At 42.7% G+C, this 11,037-nt stretch overlaps 1 pseudogene; it reads left to right on the top strand.

Moving 5' to 3' along the window:
• The first annotated feature begins 6,515 nt into the window (after nucleotides 1-6,515).
• Nucleotides 6,516-9,519, top strand: LOC112070974 (granzyme A-like; annotated as a pseudogene).
• Nucleotides 9,520-11,037: the final 1,518 nt, after the last annotated feature.

The following is an 11,037-nucleotide window of genomic DNA, read 5'->3' as shown; positions in this document are numbered from 1 at the left end:
CAAGTCTGTAATACCAACATGTTTTAAGCAGACCACCATAGTGCCTGTGCCCAAGAACACTAAGGTCACCTGCCTAAATGACTACCGACTTGTTGCACTCACATCTGTAGCCATGAAGTGCTTTGAAAGGCTGGTCATGGCTCACATCAACACCATCCTCCCAGAAACTGGATCCTGGACTTCCCGACGGGCCGTCCGCAGGTGGTTTGGGTAGGTAACAACACATCTGCCACGCTGATCCTCAACACGGGGGCCTTCAGGTGTGCATGCTCAGTCCCCTCCTGTACTCCCTGTTCACTCATGATCGCACGGCCAGGCACGACTCCAACACCATCATTGAATGTTCCGATGACACAACAGTGGTAGGCCTGATCACCGACAATGACGAGACAGCCTATAGGGAGGAGGTCAGAGAGGTCAGAGCACGCCCCCATTCTCATCGACGGGGCTGCAGTGGAGCAGGTTGAGAGCTTCAAGTTCCTTGGTGTCCACATCACCAACAAACTAACATGGTCCAAGCACACCAAGACAGTCGTTAAGAGGGCATGACAAAGCCTATTCCCACTCAGGAGACTGAAAAGATTTGGCATGGGTCCTGAGATCCTCAAAAGGTTCTACAGCTGCACCATCGAGAGCATCCTGATTGGTTGCATCACTGCCTGGTATGGCAACTGATCGGCTTCTGACCGCAAGGCACTACAAAGGATACAAAGCCAAGCTTTCTGCCATCCAGGACCTCTATAACAGGCGGTGTCAGAGGAAGGCCCTAAAAATGTCCAATGACTCCATCCACCCTAGTAATAGACTGTTCTCTCTGCTACCGCACGGCAAGCTGTACCGGAGTGCCAAGTCTAGGTCCAAAAGGCTTCTAAACAGCTTCTACCCCCCCAAGCCATAAGACTCCTGAACATCTAGTCAAATGGCTTCCCAGACTATTTGCAGTGCCCCCCCACCCCCTCTCACCACCTCTTTACACCACTGCTACTCTCTGTTGTCATCTATGCATAGTCACTTTAATAACTCTACCTACATGTACATACTACCTCAAATAACCAGTGTCCACGCACATTGACTCTGTATCGGTTCCCCCCCCTGTATATTGTCTCGCTACTGTTATTTTACTGCTGCTCTTTAAATACTTGTTACTTTTATCTCTTAATCTTATCTATATTTTTTTTAAACTGCATTGTTGGTTAGGGGCTCGTAAGTAAGCATTTCACTATAAGGTCTACCTGTTGTATTCGGCTCATGTGACTACTACACTTTGATTTGATTTGACATCTGTTCATACATTAGAATCCATCCATGTAGTTTCTGAGAAACGGGACGGTTTAGTTTCATCTCAGATCTCATCACAATGACAGTCATGGTTTGTCAAGAACGCTGTGGTTTCACCGTATGGGGGTCTGTGGTGAGTCTGCCATCAAAGCATTTCATCATATCAGCCATTTCTCTGAACTAGCTGGCACTAACCCTATCCCTGCAACCAAGTGMCAGAGATGCTAGCTAGTGGATAACCTGAGACACACTTCTTCAGGCTGTGGTTGTAAATAAGAATGAGTTTTTCATTGACCTGCCTGGTAAATTAAAAGGTAWAAATGAAAAAAGGGAATAAACGCTGGAGATAATTAAACCACCTTTGTACGACACAGAAACAGCTTTTTTTATGGATGTGTCGTGTGCTTTCACATTTCATCAGTGAAGCTGGAAGCTGATGGACAAGCTGATTGATAGGTGACGATGTTGAGGTAATAAAGATAACTCGTCTAGGTAAAACAACAGCATTTGGTGTTAAAGCATGCTGCTAAACAGGAAGTTCAACAGGAAGCTACAAACGGCACCCTATTCCCTGTGTGCRTTACTTGACCAGGRCCCATATGGATTGGGGGTCATTTGGGACACACSTMCCTTGTTAGTGTGAGATACATCTGAAGAAAACCAATGGTCTTTGCAGATGCAGATAGGAGCCAGAAGGAAACCCTGACTGTGTCTGTGGGTTAGTTTACTGGCAGCCTGTGAGCTACAGGGGGGATGTCAGAGAGCTGCATAATACAGGCAGGCAGTTATGCTGACTCAGTGTTTCAGGGTAGTTAGTGAGTTAGTGAACCACTGTGTGAGACGAAACTAGCGAGATAGGGGCTGGGGCGGGGGGGTTGGAGGTCTTCAGTTTCACAATCACTGATAGGCTTGGTTTTTCACTGAGTGCCTCACACCTCAATCTGCCCAGTGTTATGGGAATTGGTCATGATCACACAGTGCGTGTATACTGGATCCTGGACTACTGTCACTGTGGGGATGACGTCATCGATGCACTTATTGATGATGCCAATGACTGATGTAGTGTACTCCTCAATGCCATCGGAGGAATCCCGGAACATATTCCAGTCTGTGCTAGCGAAACAGTCCTGTAGTTTAGCATCTGCTTCYTCTGACCACTTTTTATTGATCTCGTCACTGGTGCTTCCTGCTTTATTTGTTGCTTGTAAGCAGGAATCAGGAGGATATAATTATGGTCAGATTTGCCAAATGGAGGGCGAGGGAGAGCTTTGTATGCGTCTCTGTGTGTGGAGTAAAGATGGTCCACACACATTTAACATTTAACATGCTGATAAAAATTTGGTTAAACGGATTTAAGTTTCACCTGCATTAAAGTCCCCGGCTACTAGGAACGCTGTCTCTGGGTGAGCGTTTTCTCATTCAATGCTGTCTTAGTGCCAGCCTCTGACTGAGGKGGTATGTAAACAGCTACAAAGAATACAGATGAGACTCTCTAGGTAGGTAGTGTKGTCTACAGCCTATCATGAGATACTCTACCTCAGGTGAGCAATAGCTCGAGATCTCCTTAGATATCGTGCACCAGCTGTTGTTTACAAAAATACATAGTCCGCCGCCCCTTGTCTTACCAGACGCCTCTGTTCTATCCTGCCGGTACCTCGTATAACCAGGCAGATGTTTGTTGGTAAATACCTGTATGTTGTTAAATACAGAGACCGCCCCCGCAATGGTCATGCTAGTCCCTCATAGGTCACCCCCACCCCCCCCTCCAACAGTCTTTACTCTGGCTCCACCCCAATTGACATTCATTTATTCATCACTGTTACAGTTGTTATGCTGTATATAGTGGTGTATATAGTGGTGTATATAGTGATGTATATAGTGGTGTATATAGTGGTGTATATAGTGGTGTTATATAGTATTGTATATAGTGGTGTATATAGTGGTGTATTAGTGATGTATATAGTGATGTATGTATGTATATGTGGTGTATATAGTGAATGTATATAGTGGTGTATATAGTGGTGTATATAGTGATGAATATATAGTGGTGTACATAGTGATGTATATAGTTGGTTATATAGTGGGTATATAGGTTGCTGTATATAGGGTGTATATACGGTTGATATATAGCCGAGTATTATATGGATGTATATAGTGGTTATATAGTGGTGTACTATAGTGTTGTATATAGTTGGTGTTATATAGGGGTGTAGTATAGTGATGTATATAGTGTATGTATATAGTGATGTTTATAGTGATGTATATAGTGGTGTATATTAGTGATGTATATAGTGGTGTATATAGTGATGTATTATAGTGATGTAGATTAGTGGTGTATATATGTATATATAGTGATGTATATAGTGTGTATAATAGTGGATGTATATAGTGGTGTATATAGTGTGTATAATTGTGATGTATTATAGTGTGTATTATAGTGATGTATATATTGGTATATATTGGTTGTATATAGTGATGTATATATTGGTTATATAGTGGTGTATATAGGATGTATATATTGGTGTATATAGTGGTGTACTAGTGATGTTAGTGATGTATATAGTTGATATGTGATTATATGTGATGTATATAGTGGTGTATATAGTGGTGTATATAGTGATGTATATAGTGATGTATATAGTGGTGTATATAGTGGTGTATATAGTGATGTATATATTTATGTGTACAGTGATGTATATAGTTATATAACTCACTACTGAGGAATGCATTGTAGACCTGACTAGAACTGGTCCTAGATCAGTGGAGCTCCTTACTGTAGAATGCAGTGTTGCTCTGGCGACCTGACTAGAACTGGTCCTAGATCAGTGGAGCTCCTTACTGTAGAATGCAGTGTTGCTCTGGCATCCTGACTAGAACTGGTCCTAGATCAGTGGAGCTCCTTACTGTAGAATGCAGTGTTACTCTGGCATCTTGACTAGAACTGGTCCTAGATAAAGAATAGCAGCTCTACCTGCCAACTCCACCAGCTTTTCTTGATAGTATAAAGTTTAGTGCGGATGATGAATACAAGCTGCTGACAGTATGTGTTATTGGTATTGATACACACTTGATTTTTATCTCAAGACAAACCTGTATAAATATAAATGCAGGTTTTTAAAAAGTATTGATGAGTATTAAGAATTATTACATTTACATTTACATTTAAGTCATTTAGCAGACGCTCTTATCCAGAGCGACTTACAAATTGGAAAGTTCATACATATTCATCCTGGTCCCCCCGTGGGGAATGAACCCACAAGGCCTATGAGGCTACACTCGACCTATGAGGGACTACCATGACCATTTGGGGTGGGGGGGGTGACCTATTAGGGACTACCATGACCATTGGGGGGGGGTGACCTATGAGGGACTAGCATGACCATTGGGGGGGCGGTCTCTGTATGTATATGGTCCCGTGTGGCTGAGTTGGTAGAGCATGGCGCTTGCAACGCCAGGGTTGTGGGTTCATTCCCCACGGGGGGACCAGGATGGATATGTATGAACTTTCCAATTTGTAAGTCGCTCTGGATAAGAGCGTCTGCTAAATGACTTAAATGTAAATGTAATAATTCTTAATACTCATCAATACTTTTTAAAAACCTGCATTTATATTTATACAGGTTTGTCTTGAGATAAAAATCAAGTGTGTATCAATACTAATAACACATACTGTCAGCAGCTTGTATTCATCATCCGCACTAAACTTTATACTTAAATATTCAAGCTGCTCCTTTTGACAAGTCTCCATTGAAAAATAGGTATGCTGACCTTATTATTTATGAAAAACGTAAATATTATAGACCACACATTGTCAGTCGGCATGATATTAATGCTTGGCATGGAAACAGTGCTCCTACCTGTCTGTCTAAGACAATAAATGTACATAATTTTGTATCTAATAAAGTACGCATTTTATAAACACTAAACATAGGATTCATCCCCAAATGGCTCCCTACTCCCTACGTTGTGCACTACTTTTGACCAGGGTCCATGGGGAAGTAGTGCACTACTTTTGACCAGGGTCCATAGGGAAATAGTACACTACTTTTGACCAGGATCCATGGGGAAATAGTGCACTACTTTTGACCAGGGTCCATAGGGAAGTAGTGCACTACTTTTGACCAGGGTCCATAGGGAAATAGTACACTACTTTTGACCAGGGTCCATAGGGAAGTCGTGCACTACTTTTGACCAGGGTCCATGGGGAAGTCGTGCACTACTTTTGACCAGGGTCCATAGGCAAGTAGTGCACTATGTAGTGAATAGGGTGCCATTTGTGACTCAGAGGGAAAATAACGAGTGAAAGGTGAAACCTCTGTAAATGATGTAACTTTCTTGTATAACTGAGTCATTGGGTTTTCATACGAATGGAATGACTTCGTTGTTGGCATTCTGTCTCTACTATTGGTGAAAATAATCTCTTCTTCAACAGACTGAGTGGGCTAACAGTGTAACGATGTACTTCTATACTAGAAACTAAACTACACAGTAAACTACTTTTTGTGGACCGAGGGTCATTGTGTAAAGCCGTAAAACTACTGGAGTAAATGATAAACTCTTGTTTCTCCTTTTATAATTTGTTTTGTCATCTTGTTTTACACATTCAGTCATCTTGTTTGAATGAAATTGTGATTTAAGGTGGTGAATGGGGACATTTAAGTAAAATGGTAGAGGATGTGTGTAAAGGTCTGGGTGTAGCTGGTGCAGAGGWGTCAGGCGCAGGACARCAGAGATGAGTAATAAAAGTAACTTWACTCAAAATTACCAAATACATGAAGTAAWACCAAGCCCACACAAAAGGACCGAAGTACCAAAAACAAACACGCACAAAAACGATGGGGAAAACAGAGGGTTAAATAATGAACATGTAATTGGGGAATTGAAACCAGGTGTGTAAAACAAAGACAAAACAAATGGAAAATGAAAAGTGGATCGGCGATGGCTAGAAGGCTGGTGACGTCGACCGCCGCCCGAACAAGGAGAGGGACCGAATTCGGCGGAAGTTGTGACAAAGTGATCATATGCGTGTGTGTGTGTGTGTTGTGTATGTGTGTGTGTGTGTGTGTGTGTGTGTGTGTGTGTGTGTGTTTTGTATGTGTGTGTGTGTGTGTGTGTGTGTGTGTGTGTGCATGCTTGTATGTTTCCACTTTGAGGTGAACATCAGACCACATCCTCTATAGTAAGTATAAAGAGAGAGATCAGAGAGCATCACCGACAGTAGACTTTGAACTACTGAGGTTACATCAGAGTTAAATAACCATGATCCTCTCCCTGCAGCCAGTTTCTGGACCTCTACCATGATCCTTCTATATCTGCACTCAGGTAGGTAGGTGTGTGTTTGTGTGTGTGTGTGTGTGTGTTTATGTAAAATCAAATCAAATGTTATTGGTCAACATACATGTGTTTAGCAGATGTTAATGCGAGTGTAGCGAAATGCTTGTGCCTCTAGTTCTGACAGTGCAGCAATATCTAACAAGTAATTTCTAACAATTTCACAACAAATACCTAATACACACAATCTAAGTAAAGTAATGGAATTAAGATATATAAATATATGGAGGAGCAATGTCAGAGAGGGCATAGAGTAAGATACAGTGGAATACTATAGAATGCCGTATATACATATGAAGATGAGTAATGCAAGATATGTAAACATTATTAAAGTGGCATTATTAAAGTGCTAGTGTTCCATTCATTTCAAGTGGCCAATGATTTCAAGTTCTGTGTATGTAGGGCAGCAGCCTCTCTGTGCTAGTGATGGTGGTGTGCATGTGTGTGTGTGTGTGTGTGTGTGTGTGTTATTATTATTTCTCTAATTAGTTACTGTTGGTGTTTTGTCTCTGCTCCTAGGTGACTGTGCAGAGATCATTGGTGGAAAGGAGGTGAAGCCTCACTCCTTACCCTACATGGCTCTACTGGAGGACAACAAAGGAAACAAAATGTGTGGAGGAATCCTGATCCACCAGCAATGGGTCTGACTGCAGCCCACTGTACTGAGTAGGTCCAATATCAGTGTTGTTGTCCTTGTACAGATGCTGTCACTGTAATGGTTTGCTTAGCAACTGTCTCAACTAAACTGTCTCAAATGTTAGATTAGTTTACGTTGTGCTTCTGAGGTTGTGTCATTGTAGTTGTTGGGCTGCTTCCTTCATCTGATCTAACCAGAAGGTTGTGTTCCTGTCTGAAGCATCAACAAGGTGTTTCTAGGGGTCCACTCCATCAAACAGGAGGAGAAGGACACTAGACAGGTCCGTAAGGTTAAAGGTCGCGTCCCTCATCCCTGTTATGACCCGGATTCAGAGTCAACGACATCATGCTGTTGAAGGTCAGTCACTACTGGTGTCAGACATTATTCACATCTAGAGACAGGTGAAGATCAGTCACTACTGGTGTCAGACATTATTCACATCTAGAGAAGGTGAGGTCAGTCACTACTGGTGTCAGACATTATCACATCTAGAGACAGGTGAAGATCAGTCACTACTGGTGCAGACATTATTCACATCTAGAGACAGGTGAAGGTCAGTCACTACTGGTGTCAGACATTATTCACATCTAGAGACAGGTGAAGGTCAGGCACTAACTGGTGTCAGACATTATTCACATCTAGAGACAGGTGAAGGTCAGTCAACTGGTGTCAGACATTATTCACATCTAGAGACAGGTGAAGGTCAGTCACTACTGGTGTCAGACAATTATTCACATCTAGAGACAGGTGAAGGTCAGTCACTACTGGTGTCAGACATTATTCACATCTAGAGACAGGTGAAGGTCAGTCACTACTGTGGTGTCAGACATTATTCACATCTAGAGACAGGTGAAGGTCAGTCATACTGGTGTCAGACATTATTCACATCTAGAGACAGTTGAAGGTCAGTTCACTACTGGTGTCAGACATTATTCACATCTAGAGACAGGTGAAGATCAGTCACTACTGGTGTCAGACTGTATTCACATCTAGAGACAGGTGAAGGTCAGTCACTACTGGTGTCAGACATTATTCACATCTAGAGACAGTGAAGGTCAGTCACTACTGGTGTCAGACATTATTCACATCTAGAGACAGGTGAAGGTCAGTCACTACTGGTGTCAGACATTATTCACATCTAGAGACAGGTGAAGTCAGTCACTACTGTGGTGTCAGACATTATTCACATCTAGAGACAGTTGAAGGTCAGTCACTACTGGTGTCAGACATTATTCACATCTAGGACAGGTGAAGGTCAGTCACTACTGGTGTCAGACATTATTCACATCTAGAGACAGGTGAAGGTCAGTCACTACTGGTGTCAGACATTATTCACATCTAGAGACAGGTGAAGGAGAATTGACATAACCTTCTTATTTTCAGTTGGATAAGAAAGTAAGCTGACTACGGCAGTGAGACTCTCTAGCGCTACTGTCCTCTGGCAGACGTCCAAGCAGGGACCGCCTGCTCAGTGTCTGGATGGGGAGCCACCGAGAACAGGCTAAAACCATGTCTGACGTCCTGAAATCTACCAACGTCACGTGATCGACAGGAGGAAGTGTAACTCTGCAGACTACTACAACATGACCCCAATCATCACCTACAACATGCTGTGTGCCGGGTCTGTGGACAATACCAGGGTGGACTCATGTCAGGTGTGTGTGTGGTGTGGTGTGTGTCAGTGTACTCGCTGATAAAGTTGTAATATATTTTGCGGGAACCAATGATCAACCATTGATACATGAGTTAAACTTTATATATGTTTGTAAATGACAAAGTAATCATGTATGAATTGATGTGCTTGTGTGTTTTCAGGGAGACTCCGGTGGCCCGTTGGTGTGTGGAGGTGAACTAAGGGGAGTCGTGTCGTTCGGTAAAAAATGTGGCATCAAGACCAAACCTGGGGTGTACACACTCATATCAAACATGTACCTTGATTGGATCAACAAAACCATGAGGAAGTCACTGATTGACTGATACCAGCTTTCTCAGGCTTTCCTTAATAATTGTGAAATTTTTAATATTTACTGAATTTGAATTATAGCTCATGTGCTGGAAGCTGTAAAGTTATGTTTGATCTCTTGCCAGCTGTGTGTGAATAAGTGCAGTAATGTAAACCTAAACATGTGATGTAAGTACAAAATGGGAAAATATGGATATTGAATTTGCTCACTAAAATGTGAAAACAAACAGACATTTCATGTGTTTTACTATCCTTTTAAATGGACTACTGTGTATTCAACCTGACATGTCAAGTCTTGTACTAGTTGAAAATAAATCACATGTGATAGTTCAAGACTGGAAGTGTCGTCTTTTTAAACATGAAAATAACACAGTGAGAAACGTCTTTCATCTGAAACACCACTCTTCCTGTCACCGTCTCAACCTTAACCACTCAACCTTAGTAGGCTACAGAAACAGACACAACCTCAGGGCCAACGTAGTCATCGAAAAAAAAAACTGTTTATAGAACCGCCATCGTCATACATACTGTGAACACAATCATTCCACTATTACTGCAGATATATTATGGACATTTTAGAAATTACAATGCAAAAATAAAAATTTATCCTATGGGTAGCACCTTCAATACATGCATTTCTACAGCCCTCAAAGTATATGTTTACAGTGTAGTATCAAAATTGTCTCTGCAGTGGCTTGAAAACAGAACCCTCAATCGGCTGGTGTTAACAAAATCAAATAATATATTTTGTCACATGCGCTCATACACAGTTGTAGACATTAGCGTGAAATTCTTACTTACAAGCCCTTAAAATGCAGCTTCAAAGAGTCCATTTTTAAATATAAGAGATGTACAGTAACTTAGTCCGTTATTCCGTCCTCGCCCATACGCGGGCTCGAACCAGGGACCCTCTGCACACATCAACAACAGTCACCCACGAAGCGTCGTTACCCATCGCTCCACAAAAGCCGCGGCCCTTGCAGAGCAAGGGTAACACTACTAATACGTTTCAGAGCAAGTGACGTAACTGATTGAAACGCTACTAGCGCGTACCCGCTAACTAGCTAGCATTTCACATCCGTTACACTCACCCCCTTTCAACCTCCTCCTTTTCCGCAGCAACCAGTGATCCGGGTCAACAGCACAATGTAACAGTATAACTTTGTCCGTCCCTCGCCCATAACCAGGCTCAACCAGGGACCTCTGCACACATCAACAACAGTCACCCACGAAGCGTCGTTACCCATCGCTCCACAAAAGCCGCGGCCCTTGCAGAGCAAGGTGCAACACTATTCTAGGTTTCAGAGCAAGTGACGTAACTGATTGAAATGCTACTAGCGCGTACCCGCTAACTAGCTAGCCATTTCACATCCGTTACACTCGCCCTTTCAACCTCCTCCTTTTCCGCAGGAACCAGTGATCCCGGTCAAACAGCATCAATGTAACAGTATAACTTTAAACCGTCCCCTCGCCCCGCCTCGGGCGCGAACCAGGACCCTCTGCACACATCAACACACGGTCGCCCACGAAGCCATCGTTACCCATCGCTCCACAAAGGCCACGGCCCTTTGCAGAGCAAGGTGCAACACTACTTCTAGGTTTCAGAGCAAGTGAGTAACTGATTGAAACGCTACTAGCGCGTACCGCTAACTAGCTAGCCATTTCAACCCGTTACACTAACACAATAAAAAAACATAACTGGGCTATATACAGTGGGTACGGGTACCGAATCAATGTGCGGAGGTACAGGTTAGTTGAAGTAATTTGTACATGTAGGTAGGTAAAGTGACTATGCATGATAATAAACAGCGAGTAGCAGCAGTGTAAA

The sequence above is a fragment of the Salvelinus sp. IW2-2015 genome, unplaced genomic scaffold, assembly GCF_002910315.2.
Source record: "Salvelinus sp. IW2-2015 unplaced genomic scaffold, ASM291031v2 Un_scaffold1481, whole genome shotgun sequence".
Classification (NCBI taxonomy): Eukaryota; Metazoa; Chordata; class Actinopteri; order Salmoniformes; family Salmonidae; genus Salvelinus; species Salvelinus sp. IW2-2015.
The sequence above is the reverse complement of the archived record's forward strand: the minus strand, read 5'-3'. Positions and strand labels throughout refer to the sequence as shown.